This window comes from Chamaea fasciata, unplaced genomic scaffold (genome assembly GCF_029207755.1).
Source record: "Chamaea fasciata isolate MVZ Bird 193981 ecotype frontalis unplaced genomic scaffold, bChaFas1.0.hap1 SCAF_9, whole genome shotgun sequence".
In the NCBI taxonomy this organism is placed as follows: domain Eukaryota; kingdom Metazoa; phylum Chordata; class Aves; order Passeriformes; family Sylviidae; genus Chamaea; species Chamaea fasciata.
In genome coordinates, this window is record NW_027094094.1 from 3,238,003 (window position 1) to 3,262,615 (window position 24,613).

General features: G+C 47.3%; 1 protein-coding gene across 3 annotated transcripts in view; it reads left to right on the top strand.

The window, feature by feature from the left end:
* Positions 1-24,613, top strand: part of CTBP2 (C-terminal binding protein 2) — a 135,408-nt gene that overhangs the window by 37,175 nt on the left and 73,620 nt on the right. Inside the window, exon 1 of one of the 3 annotated variants that reach the window (XM_066190745.1) lies at positions 1,093-1,111. The exons of 1 other annotated variant lie outside the window; for it this stretch is intronic. The gene's annotated coding sequence lies outside the window, so the exon portion shown is untranslated. Of the gene's footprint in view, positions 1-1,092; positions 1,112-11,464; positions 11,946-24,613 lie in introns of those variants that run through there. One more of the 3 variants, XM_066190744.1, reaches the window with a different exon arrangement.

A 24,613-nucleotide genomic window follows, 5' to 3' on the forward strand; every position in this document is an offset into this window, starting at 1 on the left:
TACAGATGGAGTCTCAAAATTCCTCTCAGCTGGGTGACATCAATGTGTACCCACATGAGTGGGTATATTCAACCCCTGGAAGTGTCTAAGATGAGGCTGGATGGGGCTTGAAGCAAGCTGGTCTAGTGGAAGGTGTCCCTGCCCATGGCAGGGGGTGGAATTAAGATGAGCTTTCAGGTCCCTTCCAGCCAAACCATTCTGGGATTCTCAGAGTGCTCATGGGAAGATGCAGCTCCAGCATTTGGGTTTCCTCAGAAGATGCTTCACCTCCCCCAAGTCAGAGCCTCCCAGCTCTCAAGATTTTTATGTTTTTCCTCACAAAGCAAAACCAAACATTAAACCCCCCAAACCCACGTTGTTGGAGCACGGCGCAGCACCAGCCACGAGCGCGTTTCTCCCTCAGGAAGGCTGATCCTCCCTCGGAGGTGGATACAAATGGTCAGCTTTAAACCTTGTAACAAAAGGTTAATTTTTCTTCCTTGACGTCTTGCTGACTAAGTCAAACCCCGAACATGAGGTCGTCGGCTGTTTCGTACGTTTCCAAAGACGGCTTTATACACCCGTGATATCAGTTTTGTGTCTCTTGGCAACAGATTGGTTCTGGCACCCCGAGGACGGGGCGCGCTGGCGTTCTTGAACTGCCAAGAGACACAAAGCGGATACTGGGGGGATCCGATGCCTCGCTCAAAACACGTTAAAATGTGTTTTGTGCCATAATAATGTGTTTTGAAAAATGGGCTTTTTTTGTTGTTGGGTTCTTTTGGTTGTTTTTGTTTTTGTTTTTTCGCTGGAGCCAGTCCCCCCCAGCCTCATTTATGGGAATGTCTGTAATGCCTTGGCTCCCGCTGCCCTTTGTGGATGGACGCGTCCTTGCTGGAATGCCGCTCGCCCTCGCCCAGGGGTGATGCCTCCCTTGCAGAGCTGTTTTCTTTCCTTTTTTCCTATGCACAGGAAAAGGAAGGAAAAAACCTGATAGAACCGTAAGATGAAAACATTAATTTTTGGTTTTTTCCTTCAGGGAAGCTGTCCCATCTTTGAAAGAGCTGTGAATCCAGCATTTTGTTGAGGTGCTTATCTCAAAAATAGAAGAAAAAAATATGCATCAAGAGAGGTGATTTTCTTTTTGTATTATAAGTCTAATTATGATATGTCTATTAGATATCTTGGCAAAATCTTTAGTGCCTTATGTGCATAACCAGGACAAGTGCTGAAACTGTGTAGAATAATTTATAATGCACGTCACAGCCAAAAATTTACTGTCATTCAATCAGTGAATTAAATAAGCATCATCTTACCAGCTTTGAAATGACCCATTTCATTATTGCAGGTTACATGTACAGTGGTGAGGAAGGACAGCAGCTGGGAGGTGCTGCACAGGCTGGGCTGGGAGGATGAGGATGCACCTGGGGGTTCCTGCAGTTTCCTTGCCAGGTAGCCACGGCCACTCAGATGGGGCGGAGAATCCACGACAACCAGAGAGCACATTCCTGCGTTTGTTGGATCTGCAGGTGTTGTGCTCTTGGCTTCTCGAGGGCCAGGCTGAGGTGGTGCCTCAGGGCAAAGAGTGTAAGACACAACTCAGCCAGCGTGGGAAAGAGGAGCTGGAGGGAAGGGACAGAATGTGAAATTTGGAGGTTTCAAATGCGGAACGGATGTGCTTGAGGAAATTGAGGGGAGAGCAGACAGCAGGGCAGAGGGTTTGGGTGGTTGGAATGTGCGTGGCTCTGCTTGGAGGGGCTTGGGCAGATGCAGCCACTTTGCCTCTGACCTGGTGGTGCAGAGTTGTTTGGGGCATGCGTGATGGTCACCTGAGAGCTGCAAAAACGTCCCTCTGCTTTATACCCAAGGGTATAAGATTCTCTTCTCCTTGGTGCTTGTTCCACTAAAGACCTCTTATGTGCTGTTAGGGAGATGCTCATCAGGGTTTGCAAACACCAGTGAGAGATGTCTGAGGAGTTCTGTAGTGGCCTTCAGCTAAGAAGACAGTTCTTCGAGATTCAGAACAAGTGGTGATCTTGGCATTGCTTCCTTTCATGTTAAACGACACCATCCTCTTTCTGTTATTGTCACAAATCTTAAGATTGTTGTTCTTCCCATTTTAAATAGAGCGTGTGGGAGGATCTAAACAGGCAACTTACTCTAGTGGGAAGTGGATACACGTGCCATCACGTACCCTGGTATTTATTCCTCTCCATTAAATTATATTCTCCAGACCATTTTTAAATGTGTACGCAGCCAGTGTTAATTTCAAGGAGACAGATTTTTAAAAATACATACACTTAAACAGTGTTGGAACCCATTAAAAAAATCTATTTAAAATCAATTGTGTGCGAGAAGAAGTCTACAAACAAAAGGGCAGAGACAGGCATATCAGCTTTAATTTAGTACTGGGTTCCCTTTGACAGGAGCCATTTAGATAGAGGGCAAAAAATTATCTCAGTGAAAAAGGCAGTGATTGATCACATGTTGGTAAGTGAATCAAGTCTGCGAAAAACAGAGGTGATTAAGGGACAAAGAGGAATTATCATATTACAATGTTGCTGCCTGTCAAAGCTCCGTCTTGTTGTGCATTCATGTGTCACGTTGTGACATTCGATCAGCGCTTAACTCCCTGGGACAAAGGGATGGTCGTTAAAAATCTTTAAATGCTGCTCGGAATTGTGCTGGGGGTGTAAATCCGTGTTTTGACTGCTGACAGAGATCTTTATGCCCACAAGAATAGATACACAGGACCTGGCTGACAACTTATTAAGTAGATCTTAGCACCAGGGCGTTCCCAGCTCTTTCTCATCTTTGGTGTTGGCTTTGCTGGCCATGACGGGATGGGTTGGGAGGTGCCAGGGAGAGCAGGCTGGCACTGCTCATGGGCAGGTAGAACAGCTGAAAATTGGTGAAACCAAAGGTATTAATCTCCAGAAAATGGAAACTGTGAAGGCAGGAGGTGGGCTGGTAAAACCTGCAGTGAAATGGGAAGGATGAGGATGCGGTGGAAGAGGGTTTGTAGGAAGATGTGGGGAAAACGAAAGAAAACCTGTGAGCAGCAAAGCTGTGGGGAGAGTCTGTGCGCTCGGATGGACTCCAGGGTTAACAGCAGCCATGGATGAGGCTGGAGACAGAGGAGACAGGATGTGCAGGGTCTGCGTCAGCGTTTTCCCCAGCCTAGACCCAGTTAGCGCCTCACCCAGTTCAGCTGCTTCCCGGCAGCCGAGCAGGAGAGGAGCATGCGGGACGTGGGCAGCGGGCGCGCGCCGATGAGCACTGACAGGTACAGGGAGCGCATGGCAGCTCCATGGCTCCACTGCATGTTCCCTGCTGAGGTGCTGGTGTCCTGCTCCTGGGGGACAGAAGCCTCTAGAGACCATGGCATGTTCATAAACCTGCTCTAGGAACACGTGCAGAAATGTGTCAAATCTTTGCAAGAGTGGACTGCAGTTTAGACAAGTAACAGATCGTTAGTTTTTGCATTTTGTGGCCTTGGCAGTTGTTCTCAGGGTGCTGCTGGTGTGGCTCTCTCTGTCCTTTCCCACCCATGTGGGTCCTGCTCTGGACACACACACTTGGATGTGCAGGAGCTCCGTCAGAGAAGCCACTCTGCTCTGCTTAGTTTCAGCACCATGCTGATATGGAGGTTGGAGCTTGATGATCTTCAAGCTCCCTTTCTAAGCCAGATGACAATTCAAGGATTCTATGACATCTCCTTTCCTTGCATTTTCTGTCTTCAGTACATGCAGTTAACCAGGGTCTTGCCTGCCTGGCTCTGTACACAAGGTTCACCTGCTTGGAGGTTTTTTTAAGGAAAAAGGAATGGACAACAGTTTTGTGCTTCATCTGAGTACTACGCCAAAAAAGCACAGTTAAAGATACCTACATGACAAAGATCAGATAAAAGCCAAACAAAAATCACAAATCACCAAAGTGGTAAACCTCTGAGAACCAGCCTTTGTGATTTTCCAAGAGCCTCTGTTTAAGCGTCTTACTTGGATGAGAACAAAAAACAAGTAAAGCATCAGTTTTTTTCTCAGGGAATAGGTTGATACTGGACTGCTCTAAGTATCTGCATCATGACTGTGTGTCTGAATACATTGATCAATAATCTGGAAAAAAGGGACAGGGAGTTGGTGGCACCGAGGCAGCGAGGGATTCTGTGGCACCTCTGGTGGGAGGCAGCCCTGTGCAGAAGGAGGCAGAGCTGAAATGAAGGAGGATCACACAGTCAGATGAAAGCCACCACTGCCAAACACAAGGTTGGGCGCCCGAGAAGGAGCATTCCCAGCTCCTTGCACACATTGCTGCACCTTGAATGAACTGGAACCACTGGGGAAAAGACCCAAGGGTTGCTGCAGACAGCTCGATGAAGACATCTGCTCTGCCTGCAGCCAGTCACAAAAGATCAAGCAAGGCGTGAGACCATGGGACGAATGGGTGAGAAATCATGGAAAATATGATAATGCTGTTATGAGGGTGCTCAGAATGTCCCAGTGAGTGTGTGCTGGGGAGGTCACCCCTCACTGTGCAGCTCAGGAGGTTCTTGAGAGGTTGCTGAAATACAATCACGCAGTCATAGAATAGTTTGGGTTGGAAGAGACCATAAAGACCATTTCCACTTCTCCTTCCACTGTCCCAGGTTGCTCCAAGCCCTGTCCAACCTAGCCTTGGTCACTTCCAGGGATGGGGCAGCCACAGCTTTTCTGGGAAATCTGTGTCAGGGCCTCACCACCCTCACAGGGAAGAATTTCTTCCCAATATCCCATCTAAACCTCCTCTCTTTGAGCTCAAAGCCATTCACCCTTGTCCTATCAATAGTCACAGCTTGTAGCCATGTCTGCGTAGTTGAAGAGATTGGGGCTGTTTAGAAAGATCATGTGAGTAAGAGGATTTGTGTGAGAGGTTTTGTAGACTAATGTTTGACATATTTAACCTTTCTCAAAATACGAGAGCGAAGGAAAATCCAATAAAACCAGGGGCGTGCACTGGGCACTCTGCAATTGATGTTTCCCCCCGGTGCTCAACTGCCCTGCTGAAACACCAGGAATGCTGGGCAGCCCCACACTGCCCCTCAGCCTGACCTGTTCCCTCCTCCCTGCTCTGCCTTTGGAAGTGTTGTCCCCTTCTCTATGGACAAGCATATTTTAGTCTGTTCGACACTTGGCAGCGTGTACTGAAACTGCTTTTCATACTGTGTTAGAAATACGGTCGGTCACAGCGTGCTCTCCTCTGCTACCAAATCCTTGCTGAGAATCTGAAGTATTTTGAAGCCACGTTCAATTAACGTGACTTCTTTGGGAGCACAGGACTTCTCTCAGTGGTGTTTTCAGCAGCCTCAGCGTTGCCTTTGTCAGACACAAACGCTTCTTACACTCCAGTCTTGATGGAAGTGATAGGGAAACCTCAGAGATCCTGTGGGGGGTCCCTGGTTGGGGATGGGGTACGTGGGAAGAGCTGGGATACAGGATGGTTCGGCTGCAGCTCTTTGGAAGGGCAGCTCCACACACATTCCTCTTCCTTATACTTTTTCCTTTGAGCTCAAGAATAATTTGTGAACTGGCAGGAATGATTAATGCATAGATACTGAAAAACATACTTGGCTTTTTAAAACTGTGGTTACTTGGAAATATGGGCTGGCTGCCATGGAAGAGGGTGCTGTAGGAGTTTATCTGAACACAAAATACTGGAAAGTCAAATTTTACTGTCGTTTAATTTGTCCAGTGTTTTCAAATAAGGATACGAAATGAATATATTTAAAACAGTGTTGCTCGGGAAAAATGTGTATTTGACAGGGTCACTGTGAGTTCACTGGTACAATACTGGAACAGCACAATATTGTTTAAAGTGGAGATGGAGAGAAATGCCTGCTCAGTTAAAGCCCTGGCAGTGCTGCCCCAAATGTGAGCATGCAGATGGCAGCAAGCAGCCCTGTCCCTGGGATGTGTCCCTCGAAGGTGGCTTTCTCTGCAGGGACAGCTTCAGTGGCTCCGTGTTAGAATCACAGAATGAGTTGGAGGGAACCTTAAAAACCATCCAGTTTCAACCCCCTGCTGGCAGAGACGCCTTCCACTAGACCAGGTTACTCAGAGCCCCATCCAGCCTGGCTTTGAACATGTCCAAGGATGGGGAATCAACCATAAAGGATTAATCATCTAATATGTTAAAAATCGGTGGAAGCAGAGCTCTCTGATGGGCTTTGTTTGGGACACTGGTGATGGAACAAGGGTGATTGTTGTCCCAGGTGGGTCACATCCCATGGCCCATGCTGTGGGCTGGGCTGGTGAGTGCACCCCCGGCCAGAAGAGACAAAGGAGGGTCCCCGTCCTGCTGGGCACTAATTGTGTGTTAACGAGCTCTCGCCAGTGAGCAGGACACTGCACTGAGCTTTGTGCCTGGCAGGGAAGATGGTGCATGGCTGCTGGGACACGAGCACTGCTGGCCATCGCTGAGACCGTTACAAGGATTCAGAAATGATTTTAGAAACCCTACTTCTGCTAGGAGTCAGGAGCGGCTCCAGCCAAGCCAGCTCGGTGCCAGCAAACAGCTCGGATGGTGGAGTCTCCTGCCGGCAGCAGCGCTCTGCCAAGAGCTAATCCCCTGTGAGAGCACGGCAACAAAACAGTGCCGCTCGCACAGCTACTCCTTGGGCACAGGGAATTAATATTAACCCTGGATCGCTGCAGAATTCCCGCTATATTTTTCATGGCTTACACTCCAGGTGCACCTCCTTGCCAAGGATCATCCACCCCAACACGGAGCGCAGAAGTGAGGCTTGGCCTGCGCTGCCAGGTTTGCTCGGAGGCAAACAAAACGCTGGCACCTCTGCAGATGCCAGCCTGCCTTGCTTTCTGCTCCTTTGGAAGCACTGGTTGTCCTTGGGAGCGGGCTGGCGAGCCTTTGGAGGTGTGGGGACCCACTCCACAGCTCCCGGTCTGTGTGGAGAGCCAGGCTTTGGAGCTCCAGCCCTCATTTTGGTGCCAAACCCAAAGCTTTTGTGCCCAGAGGGCGGATGCGTTGCTTGCTTAGTGAAACGGGTTAATGCTTCGCTGGACTCTGACACATCAATGGCTTGGACAGCTCAAAGCAAACAAAATTCCAGTTTGGATTGAGCTGGCCCAAAATGAAAATCCTTGTTTTCTTTTTCCTCCTGGAGTTTTGGGCACATTGTCCCCACATGAAACTCTGTAGTTGGCTGGAGTGGCACCTTGGTGATGTGAAATGATTCCAGAGGAAGAGTGGATAAACATTTTTATACTGAGGTATCTGGAGAGGGAAAGTTTGCATGTAGACAGCCTGTAAATTAGGGTTTAGGTGGACTCTTCATCTCTGTCCAGGATTTTTTCCTGTTTCCAGCTTGTAATCTGTGGGCCAGGTTTGTAAAAGCTTTTCAAAATTAATCCATTCGAAAAATGCAAATAAGAGGGCAGCTGAAGGCAGGTCTCTGCTGCCTCGGGCAGTGAATTTGGCTCACGCTTCCAGTGTTCCCACTCAGTTCCCAGAAGAAGGATTTGAAAAGGAGGAGGAAAAAAAAGCCCACAACAGAGGAATTGCTGCAGGTGATTCAGAGGGGGATGCTGCTGTTCCATCACTTCTGCTGCTCCGCTCTCTCGGTGGCACACTGCACCCTTGCCCATGGACACAGCTTCTCCCTTGGCTCTTCTCATCATCTGTAAAGATGCTTTGACATTTTTACACGAGCAGAAAGGCTTGAAATCATCCCTCCTGCCGTCTGTAGTTGCATTTTGATTCCTCAGAGGTTCCTGTTCTCCAGTGATGGACCATGGGAAGGGTTTTGTGAGCATTCATGGGGTGCTTGAGGAGGAGAATACAGTAACTATATGGACCTTTTGCTTTAGTTATTTAAAAGCTGCTTTTTAAATTTCACAGCTTTTAGGTATAAAATGCAGATGTTGAAAGAAAATCTGTGGGAATTTCGAGACCAGACAGGTTTAGCTTGTGCCTTCTTCATCCACAACTGGTAAACCCTCAGAGTAATTTTTCGCAGACCTAAGGCATTGGAGGGGATGATCTTTGAAAACAGGCAGAAGAAAACAACCCCAGCTTGCACAGAAGGAAAAAAAAACTACAACACAAACATCCAATGGGCAAAGGGAGCTTTAAAATGTCCCAGTTCTGGGCAAGCTTTGGTCAGCATTTGTGTGATCCAGAAGACACGTGGGAAACGGTTTCAGAAGCTCCTGTGCTTAAAAGAAGTGGTTGGTGTTGAGCATAGCTCCCATTGCACATCTGCTGGTGTTCCTTGGGTACCTGCTGCTGCAGTGAGTGTTACTCCTAGGTGATGTGTACGTGGACAGCCTGCTCCTAGGAGTATTCCATGTGCATGAAGCCTGTCTCAGAGCCTTCAGCCTGCTTGTTCCTGCGCATTTGTAGCCATAGGGAGAAAATTCCCACTAGCATTGTTCTGTCAAATGCTCTTAGTTTAAATCTTTTAAGTTTTCTAACCACTTTGTCCCTTTGTTTTCAAGTCAGTAGTTTTTATCGTGAAAGTGGCGTATTGATAACTATTGGGGAAATTCCCCGAGGCTGCTGAGCAGGAATCTGCCTTGATGACAGAGATGCTTCCAATTTTTAAGCAAAACAGCCTGTAAATTGTGCCATCAACTAACAAGTACGGGATCCCTGCTGTGTAATGTGTGGGATCCTGGAGTATTTTTATTTCCAGGGTGATACCCTCATGGTAGCATGCGGAGCTACAGCTGGGCCGCCAAGGAGCATCCTGCTTTGGGAAGATGAACGGAGAATATGTTCCTCAGGATTGCCATGCCTAATTAGCCGCAAGTTCTGGTATTAGGAGATGTTAATGAGCTGCAGCATATAAACTAACCGCAGGAAAAAACCTTTCTAATGGCTGTGCCAGCGGTAGGAAGAGGAGTGCTGCTGGGGGAGCTGACTCACAGCTCAGGGCTGATGGCACTGGGCAGGGGGTGGCCGTGCCCAGCTTGGCCACAGGGACCTTATGGCAGCCGTGGGCATGGCCCATGTTGTCCCAGTGGTACCTCAGAAATGAATCTCTCTAAGCTTTGCAGTTGCAGGGAGGTCTGGTCATTTTCTGTAAAACAGTTTAATTAGCACAAAGGTGGCCTCTGTTAGTCCTTTTGTTGGTTTTGAGGATGCATCCCTGGAGATGACCAGTGTGTCCAGCACTGCCAGCTCCTGTTTGGATGTTATACTGCATTTACTCTCAGTTTTCCCCTTTTTTTTTTTTTTTCCTGTAGTGGAGATGAAGGTTTAGAAACAGAGATAGGAGATTTAATTAATTTGCGCTTCTGTATCAAAATTCAGAGAGGTTTTCAGAGAAGTTCGTTCTTTCTGCTTCACTTTGAGTCCTTTGGCACCTTTCTTGAGAGGCAGGTGAGGAAGTTGCACTTCCATTCTCTCTCCTTTCCGTAGACCTCCATTGTGCAGTGTTTTACCATGCCAGCTACTCGATTCATTATTTGAAAAAAGTGCCCTGTTCATGGGTGAGCTGAGCTGCTGCAATGTAAGATTGTTATTCATCATACTGGAAAATATGCCTTCTTTCTTTCTTTTTTTTTTTTTTTTTTTTTTTCCATTGCTTTGAAAGTGTGTAAAACAGACATGGGGAAAACAAAACAAAACAAGAAAAAAAACAACCCAAAAACAACAAACCAGCTCGCCAGGCTCTTAAGTGAAATAATTGCATTGAAGAGCGGAGTTGGAGAGGAGCCAGCACAGAACCCCTGATCAGGCAGGAAGGGAAGGGATAACGTGGCCACAGCGAGGGCGTGAGGCTGGAGAAAAGCTCTGAGAGGAAGAGCTAATTGAGGAGGGGATTCAAACAAGAAATGTTTAATAGAAGGATGCTGGTTAGTTAGTCATGAAGAAAAGTTGTGTGTGTCAGGTGGGAGTTGGCAGGGAGGGGAGTTAAGAATGCCTCTGTGGAGCACCTGGTAGACCCGGCTGGGGATGCTGCCTGTACTACTAATCATGACACTGAGAAATTTAGGCTGAATGTAAAAGAAAAGTGTATTTTATTGAAAGAGAAAAATTTCTGAAATTTCATGGCCCAAAGGTGTCAGTGAGTGACGATCCTTCCAGCTGGGGATCCCTGGGTTCGTGTTGGGGATTTTCCATGGGGGAGTGGGAGCTTTGTCGTATTTTAGCTGTAAATTCAGAGTGTGTGTGCTGGAGCTCTGGATTATCCTGTTGGACCTGGTGGAGCTCGTGTGTGTGCTGCAGAGCTAGCCCCTGGTAACCAGGGATGAGCTGCCCATGTCATCCTCTGCCAGCAAGGGAGACAGCTCCTGACAGCCACGAGCTCCAGCACATGGCCATCCCAGATAGGCTTCAGATCAAAGTTCCTGCCAAAGCCTGAGACATGCACGTGTGTGCAGGACGGATGATAAACCTCTGAGTGCTCAGTTCTGATAGAAATAAAACTGCAGCAGGGGGCTCTGCTTGGTTGTTGTGTGGGTAACGCAGTGAGGTTCTCTTTGGAAGGTTCTCTTTGGAAGGTGCCTTTCCAAGCCTGACTTTGCACTCTGCTGCTGCCACTGGAGATTCCAGAAGCATGGAAGGGTTTGGGTTGGAAAGGACCGTAAAGGGCACCGAGTTCCACCCCCTGCCACGGGTAGGGACACCTTCCACCTTCCCAGGTTGCTCCAAGCCCCGTCCAGCCTGGTCTTAACCATTGTCAGGGATGAGGTATCCCCAGCTGGCATGGAGAAGGCCATGTGGCAAATGGGATCCTGCTAAAAATGCTTCTTCTGGAGGCTGAGGAGGTGGTGGGACTGAGCTGTGCCTGCAGGAGGGGAGAGCAGTGAGGAGTGTGGGGCACTTGCACCCCCACCGGAGCAGCCGCTGTTGGATGGAACCTCTCCCAGAGCTGGCAGCCAGCAAGGAAGAAAGGAAATAAAGAAAAGCCATCCCCATTTCAAGTTGTGGTATTTTGACTTAGTTAAAATATTTATCTAAGAAATCTAGTGGGGAAATGTAAAAATGTAAGTTTATGAAAGTTCCAAAGAACAGGAAGAAAAGACAAAAGAGGTCTGGGAGAAATACCACAGTGTTTTCATTCTTTTAATGATTATCTGGTGGGTTTTTTAAGTGCTTGGGGATGAAGGACTTACTGTACTGGTCTGACTACAAAGTACTCACAAAGCCCAAGTGTAACTGTTCCGGGCAGGGCTCATTTTCTGACATCCTGGATTCTTGAGCTCTGTAAGTGTAATACCAGCTATTCCCATCCTATTTATTGCATCCAGCTTTTTAAGTAATGGGCCAAGTAATGATGGCAGATGCTATAATAATTTTTTTGTTAATGATTTAGAGCTCTGTTTGCACAATAATTAGTTCTGCACAGCTCCATGGCACAATACGAGAGGAATGCTCTCCTGACTTTTTACTCCTCAAGTTAAATGAGGCTACTGAGCCTGGAGGGTGCAAGGCAGTCCAAGGGTGAACCTAGGAGCTTCAGAGGCAGGATTGTTGTGGCCTGATGGGTGTCAGATGAGCTTAAATCTTGTCTGTGGACTGTACTGGATGCTTGGGAGAGCTCACTTGGTTCCTGATGGCAGCACAGCTGGGTTGTAGCTGCTTACAGCAGCAAATGCAGGCAGTGCCTGACAATCCCAAACATTTGACCCATCCTTGCTGAGGGACAGATGGATCCTGAGAGCTCTAAAAACCACTTGACAGAATCGGCTCTTGATGTGTAAAAAAAAAAGAAAAAATGTTCTCTGTGTACTTCCAGGATGACCAAAGTGGTGTTTGAGTGGCTTCTGTTGCTGCTGCAGCTCCTGGTCACTCCAGGCAGGAGCTGGTGGGGTTCCTTGCTCAGTTTTCCCTTTTGTCTGTTTGGATTTTCAGCTGATGAGCAGAAAGATCTTGATTCACACTTGGCACAACACGGCTCTGATCTCAGCAGCAGATGCCAGATGCTGCCGGAATACAAAGAAATAATGAAAGTAACCCGAAATGTGAGTCAGCTGTAGGTGTGATGGGGGTGCCTCCTCTGCTTTGTCTTCCTCTGGCATTTCTTGCTCCATCCACTCTGCCTTCAGCTTTAGTCTCAGCTCCTCATTTCTCCTCCTGTATTCTTCCTCCAGCTTCATTCCCTTTTGTCTCTCTTTCCTGCCTTTTGCCATCCCCTTGCTGCCCACTCCTGTGCCATGACCGCATGGTGGGGGAGTCATGTTCCCCACAATGATAATGAAAAACCGATTTCCATTCCACTTCAGTTCCCTGGCACCCCCGGTACCATTTTTAGTGCCATCTCAGCAGCAGACATTTCATTTATGGAAATCTGGAGTGTTTGTTCCTTCTCTAAACACGACCCTGAGTCCTGGTGTCATTGCAGAAGCGCTAACTGCAGCCAGTACCTCTTGGAAAAGCACTGAATCACTTTACTTCTTCATTGTGAATCACTAATTTTATTTTCTCCTAATGCTGCGGGGAGTTTCTCTAGTTCTGGAGGTCACTGGAGCCTTGTAACTGCAGCCAAAAGCGTTTTAAATGGTCATTGTGCAGTGCAGCAATGCCATCAATCTCCCGTGCCATTATTTTATCTAAAAAGTTGGATTTGATATCCATTTTCATGTTTAAAGCAAGATTACTGGCAGGCTGCCATATCGTGTGAGGCACAGAGAGTGGGAACTTGTTCATAAAGGTTTATTGTGAGTGGGACTATTACCTACTGGTTTGGGATATTTTTCAAGAAATCAAGACCTGCTGGTAGCCAGGTGGGTTGTGAACAGGGTCTTTTCTTCTGAATTGGACTTACTTTATTCTTTCAGTTCCAAGCCAGTCTGTAGTCTAACTCAGATAATGATTAGATCTTTTTTATTGAAGTCTCATCAGCATCAAATGCTGGCTCGTCCAGAAATACCTTACTTTTTGGCTTATATATGTATATGAAAAAAAAAAAAAAAAGAAAAACCTCAGAAAATAATAGTGGAATGTAAGTCTGGGGCATATTGGATTAATTTCCTGTTCCACTTCTGCATCAGCTAACCAGACAAATAACCAATTTGTTAAGGGCTCTGCTACTTCCTTCAATCACTTGCTCACAATACACTTTTTACATTTTATTTCCTGGTTTTTTCCATTTCAATTCCTTACATCCCCTGCAGGTCTCTCTGTTTTGGTGCCAACAGCAACACAGGCAGGGAGGGAGGGCAGGGTGTGATCCTCCAGCTCCCGGCAGCCCCATCCGCCCTCAGCACACGGGTTTTCTGCAGGCACTCTGGGGACAGCGAGCTCTTTGATGCACATCCCTTGGGGACTCCAGGTTAAGGATGTCCCTGGTGCTGTGTCTCCATTGCCTTATTGGTGGCAGCAGGAATTGCAGCTGGTTTTGATGGGGTCCCAGTTTATTGAGCTGTTTCTGAGAGCAGTGAAGTGGGAATGTCACCGTGCCATGGCAGAGGGAAGGGAGGAGATACCATGGAATCCCAGAATGGTTTGGGTTGGAAAGGACCTTAAAGCCCAGCCCCTGCCATGGGCAAGGACACCTTCCACTATCCCAGGTTGCTCCAAGCCTCATCCAACCTGGCCTTGGGACACTTCCAGGGATCCAGGGGCTGCCACAGCTTCTTTGGGCATCCTGTGCCAGGGCCTGCCCACCCTCTGTGTAAAGAACTTCTTCCCACCATCACGTGTCAGGGTCTGTAGCGGGAGCAGGATTAAGCAATCTTAACACAGGGCTTTCATTATTTTCCTCTCCTGGTGCATGATGGATTCCTTTGGAGACTGGTACGGTGCTGGTTAACAAAGTGTGGTGTGGCTTTTTGCTCCATTCAGTGCATTTTGTGGGCTTATATTTGTGTTTAGGAAATTGATTCTGGACGCTCTGCCAGGGATGTCATTCCAGAGAAATGGAGGCAACAAGGAGAAAAAAAACAAACCAAACAGCACTCAGGGTTTCTGGGTAAACTGCCTTAATTGCCAAATGGTTCCTTGCAGAGACAAAATCCTATAGGAAAATCTGTAAGAAAAATAAAGATCTGTAACCTGAGAAGTCTTGAGCAGAAGTTGCAGAGGGCTCCAGTGTTCTCTGATGGAGAGGGGAGGAAGTACGGCCAGTCAGTTGCAGTGTTGTGCAGCACAATAAATATTTTATTGCCACAGACTATCATTTGGTTCCTAAACAGCGTGGGACAGACTCTGCTCTCGGATGGTGTCCCCACATTTGTGACTCCGTGCATATCCATGGCTGAGGACAGAATTTGGGTCACACACTGCAAAGCCTGCACGGAAAATATTCAGGAGCCACATAAGAAAACTCTCCAGGCTGGCACTGCACTGGTGCATGTTAGGGCAGCAGTTGTTATGAACCTAATGGTATTTTGGGGTCGACCATGAAAATACTTTGGCCTAAGGCAGGAATTTGATAAATAAGATGAATTGGACCATTTCAGTGCTGATACAGTTTCGATACGTATTTTGAAAGACACTACAGCCTTGGCTGTCCACAGAGGGGTGTATAGAAAATGCTCATTTATATGCTGGGTTCAGTAGGTGCAGGGGGTTAAAAAATCCTTGTGGGAGGGTGGGGGGGGGAAATAACATGGGCAACTTTTTACCATTTGAGTTTCTTTTTTGCAAGGAAGCCAGGAAGTCAGTGGGAAACTGGGGAGGGAATAGGCATGAAAAGCAGCAGCAGAAATCTCCTCATTTTCTGGTAATTGTGAGCTTTCAGACCAGCTACCACAGTAACTTTTGCTTTCTGGTTTCCCTGCTGTCATACAGGAATAATTTTAAATTTGTCATGCTGGAGGGAGATGCCAATATCAAACTGAAAATGAAGTAAACGGTTTTGATTGGAATTGAAAAGGAAGTGTTTCCTGCTTCGAGCTAAGTTTTAATTTCACCTAATTACACAATAATGCAATCGGTGTTCAGTTAATCATGAAAGGTGAAAATTCAGCAGCAAGGCAGGAGGCACATCCTCACCCAGCACATGGTGTGAGCTCGGTGGGTTGGCAAGGAAATATGGAATTCCTGGCTTTCCAGGTTTCCATCTGAGTGACTCTCCGTGTCCCTTCACGTGCTTTTCCCTCTGGGACTTTTCCAGAGCTTTGTTTAATACAGAACTGCTAGGACACCCGTGAGTTATGGGATAATAATTCCGTGTCAGACACTGTGAGAGGGAAGCTTATTTTACAAGAATGCCCTTTGATGGAAGTAGGGCCCCTAATTCAAACTTGAGTGCGTTCTGAGAGACATCTACATGCACACAATAAAATCCAGGGAGAACAATTTGCATAGAAAAGCCAGGAAACAGCTGGGCTTTACAGACAGCTCGGATTTTAGGGGTGGTTTTCTGGGGGAACAAGGGAAGAGTCAAGCAAAAGAATTTAAATCCAGGCCATTTTTGAGAATTTTTTCTCATATTGCATACGTTAGAATAAGTTTTAAAAACACAGCTGTGTGCTGGCGGCCTAAACCAGGTGGTTTTACCTTACATTAATATTTAGATTGTTGTTCTTTGTAATTATCAGCCAACAGTAGTGGTAACAGACACTTACTTGTCTGGCTCATCTATGTCTGTATTTACTCTTACTTTAAATTCTTTCCCATAGATACAATTCAGCACAATCAATGCCAACAAAATTATTTTGAAAGCAGATTAGATTAAATATCTCATCCCTTACTGAGCTTCCCATTGGCATGTGAGACGATCCTTAGAGAATTAAGATTTGTTTCAGGGACAGAAATGCTCACATGAGATTGCACAGCCTCTTGCCGGCCATTTTTTTCTTTAAATATTTGACAGAAGTGCCTGGCCAGGCTAAATTCAGTCGTTTTTTATAACTGGGGACTGTTGATGACTCACACCAGAGAGGGGAAAAAAGCGTCAGGGAAGTGTTTTTGTGTACAAGCTTGTAGGTGGTTTTATTCCAGGTTGTCTTACTGGTGACTTGGGGCTTTCCTAGAAGGATGTCACGGGATCAAAGAGTCACAGATTGGTTTGGGTTGGAGGGAACCTTAAAGCCCATCTAGTTCCAACCCCCTGCCATGGGCAGGAAACCAGGCTGGACCAGGCTGCAGGTCAGGGAAGTGTTGGGCTGGGACAGCTCTGTGTGAGCTGGACATTCCCACATCCCTGCTGACTGGGCTCTGCACTGGGAATATCTCCGATCTGGGGTTGATTTTAAGTGGAAGCGTGCTGCTCTTTGGTGCTGATTTAAGCCAAATCCTTGCCTCTACGGAGCCAGGGGGATGTTTTGAACTGGGAGATGAAAGGATGGGATGGCAGCCGTGGGTTAGAGTGATGGGATTTGCACCCTGGGCTGCTCCCCAGAATTGCAGTGCAGGGAGGGCAGAACAGCCTCATCCCCTCGTTCTCTCCCATCTCCTGGACACCTTGAAGCATCAGCCCCATTGTCAGAGGCCTGCCCACACCCACACCTGCTGATGAAACTGTGACAGCACCAATGGGTTCACTGATGGCACTTGGAAATGAGCCTTTCTTCCCTGGAGTTTGGTGGAACTGGCTGGTGTCCATCCCACACCCCTCTCTGCAGGGGTCAAGCCAGGTCTGGTCATGCACAGCAGGTGTCTGTGGGATTTGGACCTCACAGTTTTGTAAGCAGGATCCTACCTGGCCTTTACACTGTGATAAAGCAGGTTGGTGCAGCTTCGTGCCTAATAAATGTAAAGTCTCAGCCTCCCCCTGCTCTGCCTGTGACCAATCCGTGGTTTTTATAATGAAGAATAAGTCCCAAGACTGGAAAACTGCCCACACTGTGATTCCAGATGGTTTAGGGTGATAATTTTGTATAGGTTTATTAAGGTGATTTGATATCCTTGCTACTCCATGTGCTTATTGTAACAAATAATTTCATGGAAAATGAGCGATTGCTGTGAGTCTAGAAATAAAGTTTGGGAGTTTCCTATTGTTACTGCTTTTGTTGGGTTTATTCAAACCAGGAGTCACTCTTCTTAGCGATTCATTTCCCCAGCCCAGCAAAAAAAGGGAAGGGGGACTACACAGTCAACAGTGATTTATTCCTTTAATGCATTTTTAATAAGTAGACCCCCAAGAACGAAGCAGTGGTGCATAATTACATTACCCTGGCCCCAAAACTTGGGCCGTTCCCGCTGCAGGCAGGTTATTTAACACCTGGTGAGCATAAGTGAGTGCCCTGCTGGGCTTGGAAGCTGGCGCTGACTCTGGGGTTCACATCTCTTCTCCAGCAGCAGTTTCTCAGGTTCTGAAATGTTTTTGCCTGGACTTTGCACCAGCGGTTCCTGCAGCTCTGCTGCCTCTCCTGTGTCCTCGCCCTCCCTCTCCTGTACCCTTGGTGCACTTCCTTCAGAGGAGAGGCAGGAGCTCCTTTCCAGATTGCAGCCTCCCAAATTAAAGCAAGCCAAATCGATTTGAATATTACATTTGCCTACAAGGACCTCCTGCTAACTTCTGTGTTTTTCACAATTGCGTTTTCCTGGTTTTGTTTAGTTTTTTTCGTCTTTATCACTTCCCTGCTGCTGACTAAAGGAGCTACACAACAGGGGAAAGTGTGACTAACTCACTGCCTGCACGGGGGAAAGAGTGAGGCTGCTTCTACACATGCTGGTGATAAATGCACAGAGTAAACAGAATGGAAAAGTGGAGAAAAACAGTGCTTTTTTTCTACAATCTCTTTTTTTTTATATATATATAGCAATGTTAGTCATTCCTCCCAGCAAGTACAGGTTAAAACAGTTTCCATCGTGAGATTTCTTGCAGGAGAAGCAGTATCAGCTGAAAATTTGTGCCTCCTTCTAAAATTGTTTTTAATGTCTGTTGTTGTAAGAAAGTCCAAAAAATGTTTTTCCTCTTATTTTCGGTGTCTCCTTTGGTTTGACAGCAAGTCAGAGAGATGCAATTTTTCTCTTTCTCCCATGTCCTGTGTCAGCTTGGCAGCTATTTCCTATCTCAGTTGGGAGGGAAAGCATTTAATCAACGGAAAAAGGGCAGGGGGATTCACCCAAGAACAGGTTTGAAACTGGTTTTAACTTTGGTTGAAATGGAGCAGATTCCAGATGACCATGGTCCCTTTCATTAAGGGATATTGTGCCCTTGTTTTAAAGCCTGCTGAAATCAGTGGAAAGATGCCACGGACTGCAAAGAGCTCTGGAGCAGGTCCAGTCTCCTTTTGTGGTACAGCAATACTTCTTCAACAATTTAAGAGCTTGGAGGGGCTGAATCAGAAGCCAACAAGTGACTCGCTCATGTATTAGGTCAGGAAACACAGGTCTAAGCTCAGCCCCCACTGATTCAGGTGCTAATGAACAGCCCTGTTTTCCCTTCATGTAGTGTTACAGCGGCCCTTCTTTCCCATTTTTCCTCCAAGTATCCCAGCACGGCTTTGGAAAGGGAAGGGAAATCTAATTTGTGTTTAAATACAGTATTGTGGTGTTTGTTTAATGCCTTTGTTTGCTTTGAAAGTTCGTCCTGTACTAATGAATTTACAAAACCTACATTATCCATAAAACTGTCGCCGGTGCAGAATCCTGTAATAACTCAGATAACGTATTTAAACCACGAGTGAGTTTGCTCTATCCTTGAGTTGATAAATTGTGTAGCTTCATTTGGTAGGAATCAGCAATTTTATGTGGCAATTAATTTTAATGGCAATAGGGAGCCACAGGACTAAATTTTTATCCTTGGTTTTCTGCACATGTAGGGGAATATCCTCGTGTTTACTGTTCAGGTTGCTGCCCTGGGATACAGTGTGTGTCTGCAGGGAACGTCACTTTGCAGGCATTATGGCCACGCTGCTCCAGCTCATGGTCCAGCCCTCCAGATAAAATATTTTGGGGATTTCACATCTCTTCAAATATGTCAGAAAGGGGGCAGATGGCCAGAAAAATCCCTCCCCAGGATCTGTGTTGCTCTACCCCCTCTCTACTGCATGAACTTGCTGGTTGCCTTTTTTTTTTTTAATTGTGTAAGTCACCACCATCAGGGATGATGCCAAAATCATGAACTTGGAGTCAGAGAGGAAGAGATCAACTTTTTCTGAAGTGATTCCCATTGTTTGTTTTCCTTTTGCTGGTCTCTGATATCCAGCCTGGAAACATCCCGTTTGTACAGTTGGCTGGGAAACTGTAATTGTGTGGGATCTGATCTGAGAACCAGGAAAGCCTTAATTCCAATCTCAGCTTCTGCCACCAGAGTTACACAGTGGAGCCAGTCACTTGACTTGATAATTTATGTCTGTGACAGTGACTGCACCCTCAGCAGTGTGCGGAAAGCACCGGAGTTCCCCTACAGCTACAATCTGTCTTGAAGCAATAAAAAAGCTAAGGGAGGTAATTTGAAAAGGGATTTATTTAGGATGCTCTTAAGTAACATCCACATTTTGGGGTTTTGCTCTTTGTGAAACAGGCTGGAGAGATTTGGGGGCATTGCTGGGAAAAAAACCAGACAGACATCACTGAAGTCTTGGGGTGAATTAGGGTTTTATCATAGAACCAAAGGTGCCCGTAGATCCTGAGCTTCATGTTTCAGGTGTTGATCTCCCATCCATGACCGTGGAGACATTGGTGTCTCCGTGGGCGCCACTGATTTGTCCATGGCTGGGTGTGAGTTTCCAACATCATTTGTGTTACAACAGTTCCTAGAGTGGAGTGATGGCTCCAGAATGAGGTTTGGGGAAGTTATGAACAAGGTCGTGAGCCTGATGGAAATTTCATTTTGTTCCATATTTATTCTGCTGTTTGGGGTTGCACGGAGCTACTGGTCTGTAAAATGAGGTCGCAGCCAGGAAAGAAAGTTTGGGAGCTGCTGCTTTAGAGTTTGGGTTGAAATTAATTATTTGTGCGCCTCAGAGAGTTGCACTGGTTTTTAAACAAGGCAGCTGGGTTAGAAAGCAGTGGGAATTGATTGTGAAACACTTTGTGTGATGGCCAGCGCTTGAACCTTGCGCTCCCTTGGTGCACCACCAACCAGAAATTTCAAATTGGCTGCTCAGAGTTGGCTTTGTAGTCACCCAGATATTTCATCACGTTACTTCAGAAATCCCAGTGGCTCCAGATGCTCCAGGACCACGGAGGAGTTCATTGTAGTCACAGTTGGAAAAGTTGGTCTGGTGTAGCTTGTGTTGTACTCCCACATGTTTGGACAGGAGAAAGGTGGATACAGAAAGGAAGGCCGGACTAATACTGTTCTGAGAAGGAAAAGTGCAACCAGTGTGGAACTGGATGTGAAAAATGCAATACCAAAGGGGTCAGCTTAGTGTCTTCAAAGGAAAATATTCTCTTATTTTTTCTAAGATGAAAACACCTCTGAAGTAATAATCTTTAAACAGCTGAGTCCTCCTCAACAACCAATTCAAAATGCCGATAATTTGCAGAAAGGAAAATCTTTATTTTCATGCACAAAACCTGTGGGCTGTCTGCAAAGCAAAAACCTGATGAAACAGCTGAGCCAGGTGCTTGAAAGTGCTTTTCAAGGGGATTTCTCTGTCCAGGTGCTTGCATATGCTTTCCACGGGGGATTTCTGTGTTGGGCCCCTTTTCCTGACAGCCTCCCCATCACCCATTCCCTCTTTTTCCTCCTGTGAGCCCTGTGACGTCCCCACAACCCTCCTGCTCTCCTGGTTCAGTGATGCAGGATTATTTTCAAGGTGAATGTTTATATGCAGGCCATGTTCCTGAGAAATGAGTTATCTATGTAGTTCTTGAGTCATGCAGTGCTGACTCTGGACATATATTTGTTTTCGTATTTGTTGCTCCCTTCGGAAAAAAATCCCAAACAAATATTTAAAGGTGTTCTGCTTAGGTTGGAATTGCTAATTCATCTTCAAATCGCTGCGCTGTGAGGATATTTGGCGGAGGGAGGAAAAACAGCCCTCCCTCACCATCCCTGCCCCAGGGATGCCACGTGGGAAGCTGCAGGTTGCTCCTGCTCCTCCAGCTGCAAACTCAGCATTTAAAGGAGAAATTTCGCCTCATTTTTATGGTTTGACTTGTGACTTTATTGTTGCGTGTTCCGAGTTCCGAGGAGGAAAATAAATAGCAGGAAAGGAGAGTAGGGTTTCCATATGCTTCCTGCATCTTGGGGACCTGTGCTCCGTGTTAGCTGCTGATAAGGAGGTTTTAAACCCACAGGTTTTCAAATGTGGCACATGGTTAAGCACCAGGGAAAATGGATGCATTTTTTTGTCTCTAAAATAGCCATTCCCTGGCAAAGACTGTGCCATTTGAACAGCTCTGCTCTGGAGACAGGCTGAGAGAGCTGGTGTTGTTCAGCTTGGAGAGAAGAAGGCTCTGAGGAGACCTTGGAGTGCCTTCCAGTATCTAAAAGTGTTCCAAGAGAGCTGGAGAGGGGCTCTGGATGAGGGCCCAGAGTGACAGGACAAGGGGGAATGGCTTCAAACTGACAGAGGGCAGGATAAGATTAGGTATTAGTAAGAAATTCTTCCCTGTGAGAGTGATGAGGCACTTGAAGCCCAGAGAAGCTGTGGCTGCCTCATCCCTAGAAGTGTTCAAGGCCACGCTGGACAGGGCTTGGAGCAACCTGGGGTAGTGGAAGGTGTCCCTGCCCATGACAGGGAGTGGGAATGAGATGAGCTTTGAGGTCCCTTCCAGCTCAAACCGATCTGTGGTTAGGCTGTAGCTGTGTGTGTATGTGCAGTGCTGCTGGCCAAGGTTTGGATAAAACCACTTCATCCATCTCTCACTTCAGTCAATAAAACATGTTTTGATTAGGAAAGCCTTTTGTCCATCCTGTGCTCTGTCAGATGCACCTTCCTGGTCCTCAGGAAGGGCAGTGTCCGTGACTCAGTCCCCACCCAGCTTTGAAATGCTGAAGCTTCCACAGTGCTCCTTCCTGCACTCTCCTCTTCATTCCCCAGATTGAGCCTACTCTTGAGAGCTTCGCATTTTTAGGGAACTGAAGAAATTCATGTCCTGAGTTCCTTTGGTGACACCGTGACCGTGGGTGAAGATGCTCATGTTCAGGAGTCCCAGAGCTCCTCCCTGCCTGCAGTATGTCCACGTTCACGTTGGTATTGTACAAATCCCAGCCTGTGTGACCGTTTTCCCTGCTGGCACTTCAGACGGTGCCTACGAGTGTTGGCAGCCGCGGCACCGGCGCCGCTGTGGGCTGCCCCAGAGCAGCGATTGTGTTTGCCTGCTCCCTAGCAACTCGGTGTGCTGCTTCAATTACAAAGGGCTCGGAAAAACGCGCTCCATCTGGTTTTCCAACCCCCAGATGCGACCACCCCAAAGAGTGATCTAATTCTTCTCTATATAGACTTGAAAACTTCTCACCAGTTGGTGGTGCGGGAAATCAAATGAGAGTCCTTAGGAGCAATAAGATCCACATGCTGCCCTAATTGCACATGGAGCTACACTGCTGCTCCTGCTCCAGTGTGTTTGCAGTGCTGCTCTCAAAGGCGTATTGTTAGACGAGGGGGAAACCCACAAATCTTAATTTGAGAAATAATTTCATGTGGGCCAATAATTAGCTATTCACGATAGGGGCCCCTTCGTGTCTGGTGTGGTGTGTGAGGAGAAGGCAGGCAGGGCTCACAGGCAGCCTTGGTCTGTAGGCCAGGGAATGTGGAAAGGGACGATATCTCATCCTGCTGTTCCGTACAGTCCTTTTAGTCTACATTAGATCGTCTGAGAGTGTAATTCTTGCTTTAATGTGGTTTGGTTTTTTTTTTAATTAAGGCAAAAAAAATAGTGCTGCTTTCCACCTCTGCAGACTCATTCTGGATAGGACAAGGGGGAATGGTATTAAACTAAAAAGGGGATATATAGGTCAGATATTTGGAAGGAATCCTTCCCTGGGAGGGTGGGCAGGCCCTGGTACAGGGTGCCCAGAGAAGCTGTGGCTGCCCCTGGATCCCTGGAAGTGTCCAAGGCCAGGCTGGATGGGGCTTGAAGCAGCCTGGGACAGTGGAAGGTGTGTAAGGGTGGAGCTGCACTATCTTGAAGGACTCTTTCTAACTAAACCCCTCTATGATTTTGTGATTGTGGGGAAGGAGAGGCAGAACACAAACTGGGGAGTTACTGAAGAATGGGAAAGTATCCGACAACCTTGACAGAATGCTGAAGCATAAAATTTCCTCCCTCCTCTCTTCTGCAGAAGATGCCATCCTGAAATTCCTTGTGTAGGAATTTTCGTTGGCTTAGGGCTCCAGATCAGACCCTTTTCATTTGAAGCTTGTCCGTAGGTGCCAGCAGCTCGTCCTGCCTGGCCAGCGTTACGCGCTGAGATCAAGTGAGGGAAAGTCCGAAAACAGCTTCGTACTCTTTTTAAACTTCAGAGTGAGTTTTAACGAGGAGGGTGCCAGCCTCAAACGCTCTCTCTGCCTTTTGGAGGCAGCCCCGGTCAGAGAGGGGGGTGTTTTCTGTCGGGGTTTCCTGTGGGAGCCCCGTGCCGTGCTCAGGAAGCGCGGCCGGGCCCGCGGCCACGGCCTCCCGGGCGGGCACAGGGAGCCGTGCCAGCCCCGGGCCGAGGGCGCTGCCACGGAGGTGAGCCCGGCGGTCCGCAGGAAAAATAAAGAATAAAAAATAAAAAACTACAGAAAGGCACGGCCCCTTGGGACCCCATGTTTTGTCAACAAATCAAGCGGGAGCTATTTTAAGCCGCTATGTACCTCACGCTTCCTGTTTTTCAGAAGAAACTTCTTGTGTTTTTTTTCGCTTTTATGTTGACGGATTTATTTTAACGGCTTGTTCCTGAGCCGGTGTGAAGGACTTCTTCCCTCCCACGAGGGAGGCTCCCTGGGGTCTGCCAGGGGGAAGGACACCCTCATCCTCTTCCCAGGGGCTGCTTGGAGGGTTCCTGGGCGCACCGAGGGGATTGAAGGTGGCGGCGGTGGGGCGGCTGTCGAGGGGACGGCGCTAAGCTGAGCCATGTGTGCTTCTCTTTCGAGGAGCAGCGGCCCAACCAGTGAGGACAAAGTAAATAGTGCTCATTTCCTGCTGACCTTTTAACACCAACAGATGTTTTCTCTTACAAGTACCATAGGCCACTTCAGTCCCTGACCTCATCAAGTGGGCTGCTGCTGTTTTCATGCCCGACAGTCTATAAAACCCCTTATTTAACCTGTTTTGTGGAGACCTGCCTGCAGAATTGGATCTCCTACCTGTGTGCATTTAGTATTCTTGACTTTCTTTTCTCTGGATGTACCAACCACTTCCTTCTGATTTTTGTCCTCTGTGGAGGATGGCAGATGTTTCCTGTGATGGGCTCTATCAGGCAGCTGGGGGAAGTGAGTTTCCCTTTATAATATTTTCCCTAGCATTCCTCGCACAGGTTGGATTTGAAACCCCACGGCTGGAGCAGTAAGTCCGTCACCCTTATCCCTGTTTGTGGTGGTTGAGCAGGATGAATGGGATGTTAGAATCACCCTCAGGCTCAAAAAGTAAAAGAATGGCAGTGCTGGAGCTGGGTCTTTCATCTGTGTGGAGCCATCCCAGGACCTGCTGGTGCCTTCTCCTCTCTGTCCCATGGTTCTTGGTCCTGCCCATGGGAATCAAAAAGATTTCAGGTCCATCCTGGTTTGCTCTTCTTGGAGATCACACTGATGTTCCTTTTTTGCCACGGTGTCTTCCTCCCACATCACCTGTGGATGGTGATGGGTGGGGATCTCTGCAGGAATTGAAGCAGTTTGGAATGCAGATGGGGTGGGAAGAGCAG